This window comes from Aquila chrysaetos, chromosome 6, assembly GCF_900496995.4.
Source record: "Aquila chrysaetos chrysaetos chromosome 6, bAquChr1.4, whole genome shotgun sequence".
In the NCBI taxonomy this organism is placed as follows: Eukaryota; Metazoa; Chordata; class Aves; order Accipitriformes; family Accipitridae; genus Aquila; species Aquila chrysaetos.
The window spans coordinates 49,796,423-49,809,303 of NC_044009.1; the positions used below are offsets into that span (position 1 = coordinate 49,796,423).

At 45.0% G+C, this 12,881-nt stretch overlaps 1 long non-coding RNA gene across 5 annotated transcripts; it reads left to right on the top strand.

Annotated features, from left to right (window-relative positions):
- The first annotated feature begins 1,612 nt into the window (after nt 1–1,612).
- Nucleotides 1,613–12,855, top strand: LOC121233386. 5 transcript variants are annotated; one of them, XR_005932693.1, is made up of 6 exons: nt 1,613–4,294; nt 5,402–5,477; nt 5,751–5,822; nt 8,099–9,471; nt 10,213–10,759; nt 11,275–12,428. It is a non-coding gene; the product is annotated as an uncharacterized LOC121233386 (long non-coding RNA). The 5 variants fall into 5 exon arrangements; XR_005932695.1 differs by having other exon boundaries at nt 1,613–2,672; nt 3,785–5,477; XR_005932696.1 differs by adding an exon at nt 12,644–12,855 and having other exon boundaries at nt 2,146–5,477; nt 11,275–11,416.
- The last annotated feature ends 26 nt before the right edge of the window (nt 12,856–12,881 follow it).

Sequence of the window (12,881 nt, forward strand, 5' to 3'; positions counted from 1 at the left end):
CCAAGCTTTGTGCTTAGCTGTTTTTGACTGACATCATCAATTTTATTTTATGTTGGTCACCTCCGGTAACAGGAAAAAATGGCCTAGGGTTGATAACACATGCCTGTTTTTTTAGTATTAAGATGCCTTACAGCCAGTTTTGCGCTGTAAAAAATTTCAAAGAATTAGTAGCTTGTTCTTCCATCAACCATCCTCCAGCAACTGTCAGCTCCCCCCTCCCTTGTTTTCGGTTTGTACCTTGCAAATGAGAGACAGCCTTATTCAGAACCAGATGTAAGGCTCCTAGAGAATGAGCGTAAGCTGTTGTACTTTAAGCCTAATGGGAAGTTTTATATGCAAGGGCCTTGAACTGATTAGTATAATTCCCTCTTTAATACAGCTGTCCCTCCAGATTAAGGTAAACCAAATGTTGCAATCAGAGATTAGTGTACCTTGCCAGTTATTAACATCCCCGGTTGCTCGGCGAGCACGTCAGACACTAATGCTGTCTATTTATTTGCCACTTCCACGCTGTAACTTGAACTTCTGCACCTGTCAAAGCATTCCAGGGAAGAGAGGGGTATTATTGGGAAGCAAAAGTTTTATACCTGTTACACCTGTTTGGTTTTGTCACCGCCTGAGATTTTCTTTTTTTCTTGCCAAGATTGCCAGGTGGTTTAATCCGTTCCTCTGCCGGTTTTATGAAGAAAGACTTTGTCTGCTAAATTGCATTTGTTGCTCTCATCTGCTTTCCCTTATCGAATATGTGCTACTCACCTAAACTGCCTTTTTTTTTTTTTTTTTTTTTTTTACTTTTTTTTTTTTTTTTTTTTTTTTTTTTGCCTCCCCCTGCTTTTGCAAGAACTCTCCGGCTGCTCTTTGTGTGCCGAGGATGCGGCTCCGGGCGAGGAGAGGCAGCACCCGCTCCCGCTGTGCTCGCATCAACGAGCGGTGCCTCTCGCCCAAGGTGGGTCACGCAGTTGTCTTCTTGCATTTGGCAGGATATCCTGTCCACCAGCAACACAGATGTCAAGGGGGACAATGTCCGGGTTATCGAGGGAAGATCTTTGCCTCCCCCCCACCTGATCAGATTTTCTAGATAAATGTATACCGTAAACAGACTTAAAAAGCTTAGGGGGGTTGAGCGTGTCTTGTACGGCATGTAGGAAATTGATAAAGTTAGGCCATGCTAAATAACTGCTCCTCAAATGTGTTTAATTACTTAGAAGACTGTTAATTTACCTGTAAACGTGGGAGTCTTGGAGAGAAAAGGAGAGAGACGCAATTCGCAGAGGAAGGTGCTGCTGACTGGCGTTTATTTCTTTTACACCGACAATTATTTAAGCAAAAAGTTTTAAAACGAGTAGCACAAGGGAAGCATTTGCCTGTTCTAGCCAAAAATGAAAAGGAAAAACCCCAACAAAATGCCCCAACCTCTGAAATAACCTCCCCCCAAACCCACTTTAGCACTATGCTGTTAACAGAGCGAGTGCAGGGCTGAATGAGTATCAGCTGTAGTTTCTGGAATATTGCTGCTTCCTAGCAAAGACTGTGCTAAGACTTTTTTTTTTAATCGAATAGGTTCCTTATTAAATAGATAATTGACATAAGGTCAAAAAGGGCCGTTTTAGCACAGTCCCCCTAATAACAAAGTTTACTGCCGGCTGCACACTGCCTGCACGTTATGGCTTAATTGCAGATTTTTTGAAAAGACAAAATATGTTCATATCTGAGGAATTATGTCTTGCAGCCTACTAAATATGCTAATGCAATACTAAGCAGGGATAAAGTTCTTGCCATACCACCCAACAGTTGCGTGGGACACGCTGCCAAGTTATTGTTAATTGTAAAGCGCAAGCAGGCTTTGCAATCCATCTTAATTGTCATACTTACTCCAGGTTTGGCGATAAGGCTAGATGGGCTGTTTTAAAGTGACAATGTTGACAAGGGGAAAGGGTGTGGGCCTGGGCTTGCGGTTCTGGAGGGGTTATGCGCTCTGACCTGCCGTAGGTTGATATGGACAGTCTGCAAGGGGATTTTAGTTGTCATGGGGTCCCCAGGCAGTTGAATAGAGTGACTGTCTGTCCTGCTTTTTCCTGTTAGGATCCTGACACGTGGAGCATTGATGAACTCAGCATAACGTTGAATAGGAGCTTTTTGGCAGCTGAGACACAAGGGCTAAGCTGCAGGTCAGAGATAACACTAGTGCAGATCTCCTCATGCACACAGTTAGTAGCATGCTTTCTTCCCTCCTGAGTGCAGGAAATAGCTCATGTTAAATACGTTCACTTTTCAGTTTTCCTTTCTTCTAAAACGCAGCTTGACAGATTGGGCTTTTCAGCCTCCCCCCCCATTATTATTTTTTTTTTTCACCACCTCTGCTTTCTACCTCAGAAATACTCTTCAGGAAGCGGGAGTTAATCTTGGTGAGGAAACGATAAGGTGATACTTGATTTTTCAGGGGAAAGCAGAAGGATATGACTGCCCGGTAACTGCACAGAAATTTGCAGGGACGCCTTTTTTTAGGGCTTCCCTTTGCTTTTTCCTTTCTCCTCCTTAGAGCGGAGGACGGCAGGTCTGGCTGGAGGTAGGCGCGAGGGGTTTAAATAGCATCGGGGGCAGGAAGGAAGTGCTGGGAAGGTACATCGATAAAAGCCGCTTCCCCGCGCTTCTCTATCAGCTCCCCGGATCAGGTGAATCGGGTCGTTCCTTTCCCAACTTTGATGCATCCTGGCTGGCACAGAAATGTGTCTTTGAAGTTGTTTTATATTCGGCCAAGTTTTTTACGTGGTTCCAGAAGAAAGAGGGCGAGCATTGTCTCTGCTAAATGATGTCAAGCCGGCATCCTGTGTACCGAGACAATGTCGAAGCCTCTATCTGCTCTTGGCATTGCTATTGAGGTTGCCTTGGCCGTTTGAAGTGTTTACGTTAGGGAGGTTTGAACCTGACGGAGATTTGGGGAGGGGGATCGCTCTTTAACAACCTGCAACAACGCGTGTGCGCTTGTCGGGTGGTAGCGAGCCTCGGATCGCCCAACCCGTGTCACCGAGCGCGAGCTTGATGCCGCACGGAGCCAGGAATCCTCCCCGACATGGGTGGAAATGTGCACGTTTGGGTTGGGCTTCGAGGCGGAGCGGGCCTTTTCCGTGGGAAGAGCCTCGCTGGTGATGGGGGGCTCTTCTCCCAGCAAGGTGGTGCTCAGCACGAGCAGAGCAGAGCCAGGATGAGACCCTATTGTGCAGGCCTGTCCGCATTAGCGGATTCCTGTGCCTGTGTTTAGACTTTCAACGACTTAATTGGGCCTCTGCAGCGAAGGGTTTGCAGCCAAGGGGCCAAGGCTATTGTTTATTCCTGTGGCTATCACCGAGAGCCACGCCGACAGGGAGAAGGACAGACATAAATACCGCCTTTGTTGCACTTTGGATGCTCCTTTTGCTATCCTGAACGATTTCATACTCGCTCTTGAGTGACTTCGGCAGCTTGTCCGAGAGATGCATGTTTTCACTTTCCTGAAGAGGAGGAAAGTGGCTAGAAAATAGGATGAGAGAACCCATTTGCATTAAATGGCCTGATGCGTGGCAGGGTGTTGCTATTCCCTCTTTTCTTCTTTCTGTCCGAGCAGAGGGGCTGTGGCTGCGGCCAGCACCGCTCGGAGCTCGGGGAACGCTTCCCAGCTGCTGCGGCGGGGTTGCAAGTTTTTCCTTGGAAAGCAGTGCTGGGAGCAATGTGTATTTTCTCTGCTAAGTCGCGAATTCATTATGAAATTTATACGATGAGATCTATGACTCTGCTAATATTTCCACAGAGCAGTTTGGCCTTTTCATTCCAGAGAGGGTTGGACAGGAGCTAAGAAGATCTGGCTTTTGTTTTCAACTCTTCTACAACTTCCTGTATGACCTTGGGCAAGTTGCTTAATCAAGCTGTCTCGAGCTTTCCTTTGTAGTAATGTTACTTGCAAATGTTAGAAGAGTCGTGAATATGCATGGTCGATTTAGTAGGTGATGTTCAGGTACTAATTTGATACCTTGCGGAAGAAAGCAGCCCTGTCAAAAAAGAAAACTGAAGTCTCGGTATCTCACCTTGGCTTCAAATGTAGAATTCAATGAAATGCCGACAGCAGCAAGACCCTGGCTGCTCTGAATCAGGGTTAGGTGCACGGAGTGCCAACCCTGGGCAAGAATTTTGCTATCCAAAGGAATGAAATAAATTGTGGAAAGTTACCTAAATGGGGGTCAGAGAGCGTGTGTAGCAAGAACATGTAAGACAGGACCTGAAGAAGAGGACAGAGAGGCACCAGGGACATAGGCGCGATGTGGTAGGATAGTGCTGAACTTTGAATTTCCTCGTAGGAATGTACCTATTGCTGGCCCTGCAGGTAGGGGAGAGCAAAGCTTGTGCTCTACATCCCCTAGGGAAGGGAAGCTCGTCCTAAGAGCTCAGCCTGTACAGTTAAACATCATGCTCTAACACAGTGACAAGAGCAGATGACCCTCGGTTTGGGGAGGGCGAGCAATTTGCTTAGAAGTGCTGGAATGTGCACACACACAAAATAAAATGTGTGTATGCTACAGAAAGCTCACACCGCTTTCATTAAGGCATTGGACATCTAAGTACTTGAAGATCTATGATAGGACGTGTTTTTTAAAGTGGCAAAAGTACGTTAATAAATTCTAGCGTATCTAAGAACTCGATCACAGCCCGGTTTATAGGGAGTGGTAATATCTTTATTAAGCCAACTGATATAGTTGTAGGGGGAAAAACAGACGAGCCCTCTACAGGGCTCTTTGCTGTAATTAAAATAGGCTGCCTATATCTAGTTAAATAATATGTAAACTCTTAAGGCCAAATGCTGCAGCTAGTTACTATTAGTGAGAAACTGTAAACTACAAAATCCCAAACCAGGAAGTCCCATGGAGATAAAAAAATATCTAAAGAACAGTCAGAAATGTGCCCTATATTATTGATGCTTCAAGCGGTATTAAGTTGTGAAGGGCTGGAATGTAAACAAAGTTACAGATGTCTGATGCCGTAGGTTGAATTAGGGAAGCAGGAAATGCACTCCTTCGCTTGGGATGTTTGGAAAAAACACCTTCTGCCTGTCTTTATCTGAAACAGTTTAAGTTTTGTTTAACCTACAAAGTAATTCGAAGGAGACTATGCCAGGCAAAGTTGTTTCTTCTATTTATAGTGGCAAAAATAGGAGCTATGCAAACCAACAGAACGTGGTCCCAGTTCACAGGGAGCTACGGTTTAGAAAAGACCTAGTGAGACAGGGTAATAGTACTGGTAGGTTGTGTCACAACGGTAAAACTGCAGCTGTACACACATATGCTTACTCGGTTTAGGCATGACTGCATTTTAGAGAGACAATTATTTTATGTATCTTTATAATGTGAAGTTAATGATTATTTTCCTCCCTCAGGGTGAAGTGCAAAGGATCAGTTTTTGTTTCCTAGAAGAGGGTGGGAGAACAGCCTCAGTTGGCTACAAACTCTCTGGTAATCCTGATACTTCTATTTCCCAACCTTTAAAACCTACAGCCTTATCTTATCTCCCTATGGTTGTTGTTACCCCTGCCAAACTCTGCTGATGGGCTACTAACATCATTACATTTGCTCTGGATTTGCATAGGTTAAACATAGAGCAGAAATTGCCTGTTATACTTACTGGTGCAGGCTCTGCTCATCTTAAAAATCTACCTCCAAACAGACCAACCTGTTGCTTTGAAGGAGTGATTTTTTTTTTTTTTTTTTTTTTTTTTTAAATTTCAGTGGCATAAATAAGCTCAGAACCCACCTTTGCAGCTCCAATGGGAGGAGAAGCGAATTGTGACATTGCAGGAGGTGACCTGCCTGGGGACAGGGTCTCATGGTAGGCTGGTGTGAAATAGTGGCTAATTTGTTCCTCAGAGGCAGAGCCACCCTCGTGAGTGATACTTTGGGACAAGATAATCTCCTACTGTGTTTATAATGCTGATGGGCACCGGTCCTTGCTGAAGGTTTCTGAGAACTTTCTTAACTTTCTCAGATCCTACAAGGTCTACACGCCCTGCTGCATGGAACAGCATGTTATAATGGACAGCCCTTACAAACCTGAAATAGTCTTTGTCCTTTTCGTCATGATTGTTGTTGGTAAACTCATATAAATGGGAAGTGCCATTTCCTTCACATTGTTTGAAGTGTATTTGTTCAAGAAATAACTGAATAACAGTTTTCCGTGTTTAAAACAGGAGAGCTTTTCCCTAACGCCCAAAGTCCAAATTAGTATTCTCGATGAACCCAGAATAGTAGGGCAGCCAGGTTAGGGTTCCAGGCATTAAGGCATCCTAGGAGTTAATCTCTCTCCTAATAAATAACTCTTTAGTTTTTGGGGTTTCTTTTGTTAGAAGTTTTGATTCTCATTTATTTCTTACTGCCAGCTGAAATGCTGAATTAGAAGAAAAAAGGTGTGGCAAGTACCTCTTTTGGAAATATTTTGTTTGGATGACACCTAGGTAACGTCAGAGACACCTTTCCTGGGCGGGAGCTCTAAGGCAGATCAGAATTGCTGTGGCAACATGGGTTTCCTGAGTTTCCTTTTTGCACGTGCCTTTAAGTTGGTGATGTTAAAAGAAAAGAGTTTATTTCAGAGTTGTTCTGTATGTGCGCAGTATACCTTCATGATTTTTTCCCCTCATTCCTCAGTTTTCCTTTTTCATAAGCCTGAAACAATAGCAGTGGAAACAGAAATATCCCTCGACTGATGGTAAGGAAATAGGTGAGAGTGTGGAAGACCCTTATAATTAAATCAACCAATATAAAAAAAAAGAAAAAAAAAATCCATTGAATTTGTTTTTATGAGCAGTGCTAGTTGCCTTGCCAGTCTGAAGCTGGCACTGTGGGTTTGCTGTAATCACTGAGCTGAGAAAAAGAGACACGGGTTTTGTTTGTTTGTTTGTCATCATGGAGTTGAGCAGGACTTAAGCAGTTGAATGCATAACACTTTTCTCCGCTTTCATCCTCTTCTCTCTGATTCTGGATTCCATATAAATTCCCCTCGATTCTTCCAATCTGTTTTTTGACCCTCCTTAAGAATTGGGATTTATATATATCACATGTGATTATCAGCTTGGAACGTGTGCCTTTTTGGTTTTAAAAATGAATCGTGATAAAAATGAATTACATGAGTAACTTTGAGTGTCTCGCTTGAGCGCAATCTCCCACAGGAGAACGTGTGTGTGTGTGTGTTGCTTTGCTTTGGGGGCATCCAAGCAGTAGCCCTCGTTCTGGCCAGTTGTCAGGTCTGTAGGTAGGATGGCACCTTACGTTTGTTGTTGTACAATGAGGCAAATGCCCAGGATCTGAATCCTGCACGTGGTGCAATATGCTGCAACGTAACGTGTAGACCTTTGCCTTTCAACACAAAGTTGCTCAAAGATTAGGAGAAGGAAAATACATGTTGGAGAGGACGAAATATTGTAATCAAACTAGATGGCATAGAGCAATGCCAAGGAAAAAAAATTCCTTTAGTGAACCAATCCTGACAAATGCACTTCGTCACCGAAGCCAATGATCCTCCATCTCTTGGAGGGTAGCTACAAAAGGCCTGTGCTATCCAATATTTTGAATGGAGGTGGTTGAAGATCAAATATTGAGGCCACAGTGCCTTTCCTTCACTTTGGGTGCGGGGTCTCTGCCTTGCTGGGTTTCTCTGGTGCTGCGTGGAAGGTTGCACACCCTGCTCAGCATCCTCCCAGCATCGCACACTGACTGCTTGCTACAGCCCTGGTTGTAAAGCCTGTGCCAGAGGCAAGGAAAGGGATGGAAAGACATGTGGTGGAAATATGTTGTACTCTAGCTTTCCTTGGCTTGCAGATGGCAAGCTCAAGACTAGTACAAGCTAGCCAGAGCAGCCCAAAGACTTCTCTAATATACTTGCAAAGCTAACCTTTAGGCACAGCAGTTAGTGTTTGCCATGAGCTTGCTAATTTGCTTGAACGTTTCTGACGTTTGAGGAGGTAGGTATAGCATTGAGTAAGAGTTACCGACCTCTGCTCTGCTCTCAGCTCTGCCACTTGCTCCCCGTGACTGCAAATCGCATCCTTAGTGCGGTGCTTTCTGTAATTGTCTCCTAATTTCAGATCCTTAGCTGGTGAAATACTAAATGGAGTCTGCCACTCAAGCTGCTTTTGAGTGAGTAGCCAAAGGACTCATCTGGTAAGCCAAGTTGCTGTTTCCAAACCAAGGCAAAAAGATGAAAGGATATCGCTTTCTGGACCCCACGCTACTGCCCACACTACAGTTACAGTCAAGGCCTTTGCTCTGACTCACTTTCCAGCTGACCCTTCTGGGAGGAAGGAGAAAGTCTTGAGCTGTGTCCCATCCCCCAGCAGCAGTGACGGGCATCGCACACTGGCAGCGTCGGGTTGGCATGGTTTGTGCAAAGCCATCCCAGCTCTGGCGATGCCTCAGCCAGATGCAATGATGAGGGTGGGCTGGTGTGTTATGGGGGGAGCCCCAGGCACTGTGGCCTTTCCAAACTCTTGATGCTCTGGAGTTCTGGCTGCCTGGGACATTTGCCTGATGTGGTAGGTATGCAGTCAAGATAGTGTTCCAGTAAAGCTTACACAATTGAAACAAAAATGCCTTATGCTTGAAACAGGCTAGCTCTATCAGTAGGGTATCTCCAGCACCCTCAAACCACATATTTCTTGTTTGCAACCTTGATGTTTTCTCCTTTTCCTTGTTAACTTAACCTCCTCACCTACTGAGCAGTATACACAGACCTTCACCAGGTTTCCCTTCCTTGGCACTAGCTGAGGTGCTGGCTAGACCAGACTGTTCCTTGGGAGGATGCAGACAGTCTGATCTCTAGAGAAACTCTCCAGAATTACCCACCTAGCTTGACTTTATGCCTTGACACATCTGTGAGTCAACGTGGTGGTGATACATTCTGCCAGATGCTTCCAACAAAGAGTTGCCCTGACCCGGAGGTTTTGGTAGTCATCTTTCTGACATAGACCTTGGCCAGCTTTCCATAGGGCAGTCCCATGGAGATTGCGTATGAGCCAGTATGAAGCACTCACACTTTTAAACTGGTTCTCTCACCGCTAATGCTTATTCTGTCTGGGATGTCTCAGGCCATGGTGATTTCATGCTGTCGTTTCCATAGTTAGACAGTGTTTGCATCCGAGTGCACTACCCCTCCAACTGTTTGCGAGGATGTGGGTGTCTGGTGTTCCCTATATCAGCCCCTTGCACCTTAGGTTCTCAGCCAAGCCAGTCATCCTCATTAATAGAGGGCTGGATTTCTGTGGTGAGACATTGAGGTTAGTTGTCACAGGGTGCAGCTCGGCGATAAGGACGTGATGTCTGCTGCGTCGGAGGACTGGTAGTGAAAGCTCAAACCAAGTCCAGCCTGGACGCGTGAAAAGGCCGCCGGAGGACTCGCCATCCCAGGCCCCTCCACGGTTGGGGGGTATATCTGGCTCGCGAGGGCACGTTGTCTGGCGTGGTCGGCCCTCAGCGCTGCGGCTATCCGGCGTTGGCCAAAAGCAAGGGCGGGCAGTCACACGTTTTAAGAGGCACAAGTCTCCTTTTAGCCACCGAAAGCGTGGCCTAGCCAGCCCCGCTGCCTCCTGCCAGCTCCGGAGATAAGCCCGCGGCAGGTCAGAGCGAGGGATCACCGTGCCCCGTCTCCGGCCGCGGTAAACAGCAGGCGCCTGGCGAGAAGCAGAAGAACAGGGGAAGCAGATAGTGACTCTTCCCAATCCTCCCCGTTTTCAGCAACTGTTTCCTTAATCTGATGGATCAGCCGAGCCTGCGAGCACGGCGCGAACGGCGCTGCTCGTGTGTTTGGTGTGGTGGCGAGGCCTACGGCCTCGCAGCATCCTTTCTAGAGTTGCAGCCATTTAACAGAGATGTCTCCAAGGTGTAGACCAGTATTGGACCTGTGCTGTGCTTGTGTTTTGTTGTTAAGATAGACTGAAATATTTTAGTTTAATGTTTAATGATGCTGGTGGGGAAAGAAAGGAAAAAAACCCAACCCAGCAGAGCAGTTCCTGTGTCAGGACCGTCTCTAATCAATGCAGGAGGAGTCATCCGCTGCCGGGCCATTTATTAGCTTGTTTTCAGAGGCCTTTCTAAAACCAACAATGAATATGAATAATTGTATCAGTAGTTAAAATTATTAAGTGTGTCTTGGTTTTGTTGTTGTTGTTTTTTTCTTCTTTTTTGCCTCCCTCCTGGTCACAAGGCAGCCATCCCCGCCGGAAACCCCTGCTTTAAAAGAAGGACTCGCTGGGGCGAAAGGAGTGGGTTTCCTACTCCGTCGGATCAAAGCGAAACCTCCCGGCCCGGCCGGCACACAGGTTTCCTCCCGCTCCCAGGTTCATGCCGCGTGTCCGGGCTGGGCGTCCAGCTCAGCCGCCCCCCAGGATGCCATGTGTGCTCTCTGCTACCTCGGGATCTCCTTTTTATTATTATTTTTTTTAAATTTAAAAATAATTTGGTGGTGCTCTAGCTGAGTTATCTGCTGTCACTGCAATATACGCTGCGTGTCGGACTCCCACAGCCGAAAGCCTCTGTTTCCTTTCTGCCAGTACCTTGGTATCTGCCTTGCCCAGGAGCCTGCTGATGAAGATTTCCTGTTTGTTTTGAGTCACTGCTGGAGTGATAAATATACTTCGGCTCTCTCCTCCGAGAGGAAAGAAACCAGCTGCCCCGAACTAAAGGGAAAAATATGTCGAAATTCCACCAAAGGGCCCTGTTATCACGAGGCTTCCATGGAAGGATGAAACTGGGTAACAGGAGCTATGACAAAGGCGTGATTTCCATATTAAAAATGTCCCTCTGCGGGCGGGGTTTGCCTTTAATTGCCTGCTTTCACTCCATAACTTTAATTTTTAAAACAGGTTAGAAATAAATAAATAAATACAAAACCCCCATAAACTTACACGGCGGAGTAATGCTTGGCTGGATAAACAAACAATTATACTTGTGGTTTCTTAATCTGACCACAAGCTTTAAATGCCATATTTTTGCATGAACCTATAATGCTTCTGGATAAACAATTGTGTTTATATTGTCAGGAGTATCCAGTGTGGTGTTGTGTAATTTCTATGTGTGATTACTAGGATATAGGATAAATTCCAAAAGAAAAGAAAGGAAAGGAAGATTAGATTATTAAGTCATTTTTAATAAAAACAGCATAGTTTGGAATTGCTTATAGCTTAATTTGTAATTTTAAAAGAATGCAGCACTGGCTTTTAAGTTTCTACAATTATCTTTTCATCTCTTTTTATCCTTTTTTCACTAGAGATGGGGCCCAACCCAAAACCTTGGATCTAAACCCAAGATCCAGGTTCAGATCTGAGTTCAGAGCTCCAACCTCATTCCTGAAGAAGCAGAGTCAGGCCGGCGAGCTCCAGCACGTGTTACATCTGAATTTCCCAGTCCAGGTTCGGGGGTGTTCGACTCTCAGGAGTTACTTTTGCCGGGTGGAACGGTGCAAGCGGTGGTGGCCTTGGGGCTTTGGGGTACCTCCAGCCCTGCAGAGGAGCCAGGTGGGGTGGCAGGGGTCAAAAAAGTGTTGTAGCAAATCAGGAGAGCTGTAGGTCAGTGACATTAAAAAATACTCATTAAAGGTATCCTGGAGCCAGCTTTGGTCCCATCCAAACCCATGCAAGGCAAACGCTGGGCTGCTCTGGAGCGAACGATAGCTTTTGGGAGGTGACAGCCTCTTGCCATGGCTTGGAGGAACGTCCCCTTCCAAAAAAGGATTAGGGGGGGATTTTTTGTGTGTGAAATTGCTTCTAAAGGTACTGGTTTGGGCCTCAGAAAAAAGGCACAGGACAAGACTTAGCTTTCGGTAGATGTTTGAACTGCTGGTTATGGGGAAAAAAAATGTTTTTCCTACAGTTTTTGATATATTTCTCCTTTTTTTAATGGAAACTCCATAAGCGATGGCAAACAATGTATGTTTTTCTCTACTCACCGGCACATTCCCCATCCAATAAACTAATCGGGCTCTCTCCTTTATATCACTGAGTGAAATCACATGGAACAAAAATAATCATATTTAAGCAGTTTGAAGTGTATTTTTTTCCATGGTTTACCTTTACCATCTCCCAGTAAAATATAATTTCTTCTTTAACAGCAGATGAAAAAAACCATTATAACTTTAAAGCATGAGATTATAAAAGACTGCAGCTAGTTTAGATCTCACAGTTAGAAGTTAATTCTAAGTCACTGGAATTGAAAACATCAGTTTACAACATTTACTGGCTTGCTATAAAAATGTATTCCCCTGTGTTATGTTAAACATGAGAAACTACACCTCGGTGTGTCCATTATTTATATATTTATTCATATCTTGCTGTTTCTGATTCAGCTGTGTAACTGTATGCAAAACAGATAATTACTGGGGAACAGAATAATTTGTATTTTGAGGGGAATAAATACCCTGAAGGATTTGCTTTTGGGGAAAGAACACACTGCAAAGAAATTACACAGATTTTGTAAACAGATATGAAAACAAAAAAAAAAAAATAGGTGAGGAAATATTTTGGACCAGGCAACTTTGACTCTATCGTGTTTGTGGTGGGGGAAATAATTTTTCTTTCTAAATACCCAAATCCACATTGTAAAATTGAATGTGAGGCCCGTTATTTGACATGGTTTTGCAGAAAATGGGGTTTAATGGTAACCCTACCCAAATACCAGAGCGATGCTGAGGAGTTGGCTGCTCTTCGTGGAGTCTTGAGATTGGGACCAACACATTTGTCCACCAGCTACCTGGAAACATGCTGTTTAAGAAATACTTGCACCTAAATGTGCCTCACACGTGGCAATTGTTTTGAGGAAACATTTTCCTCTCCCCCTTCCAGCATGTGGAGACCCTTGTGCTCGCTCTTCTGCAGTGCC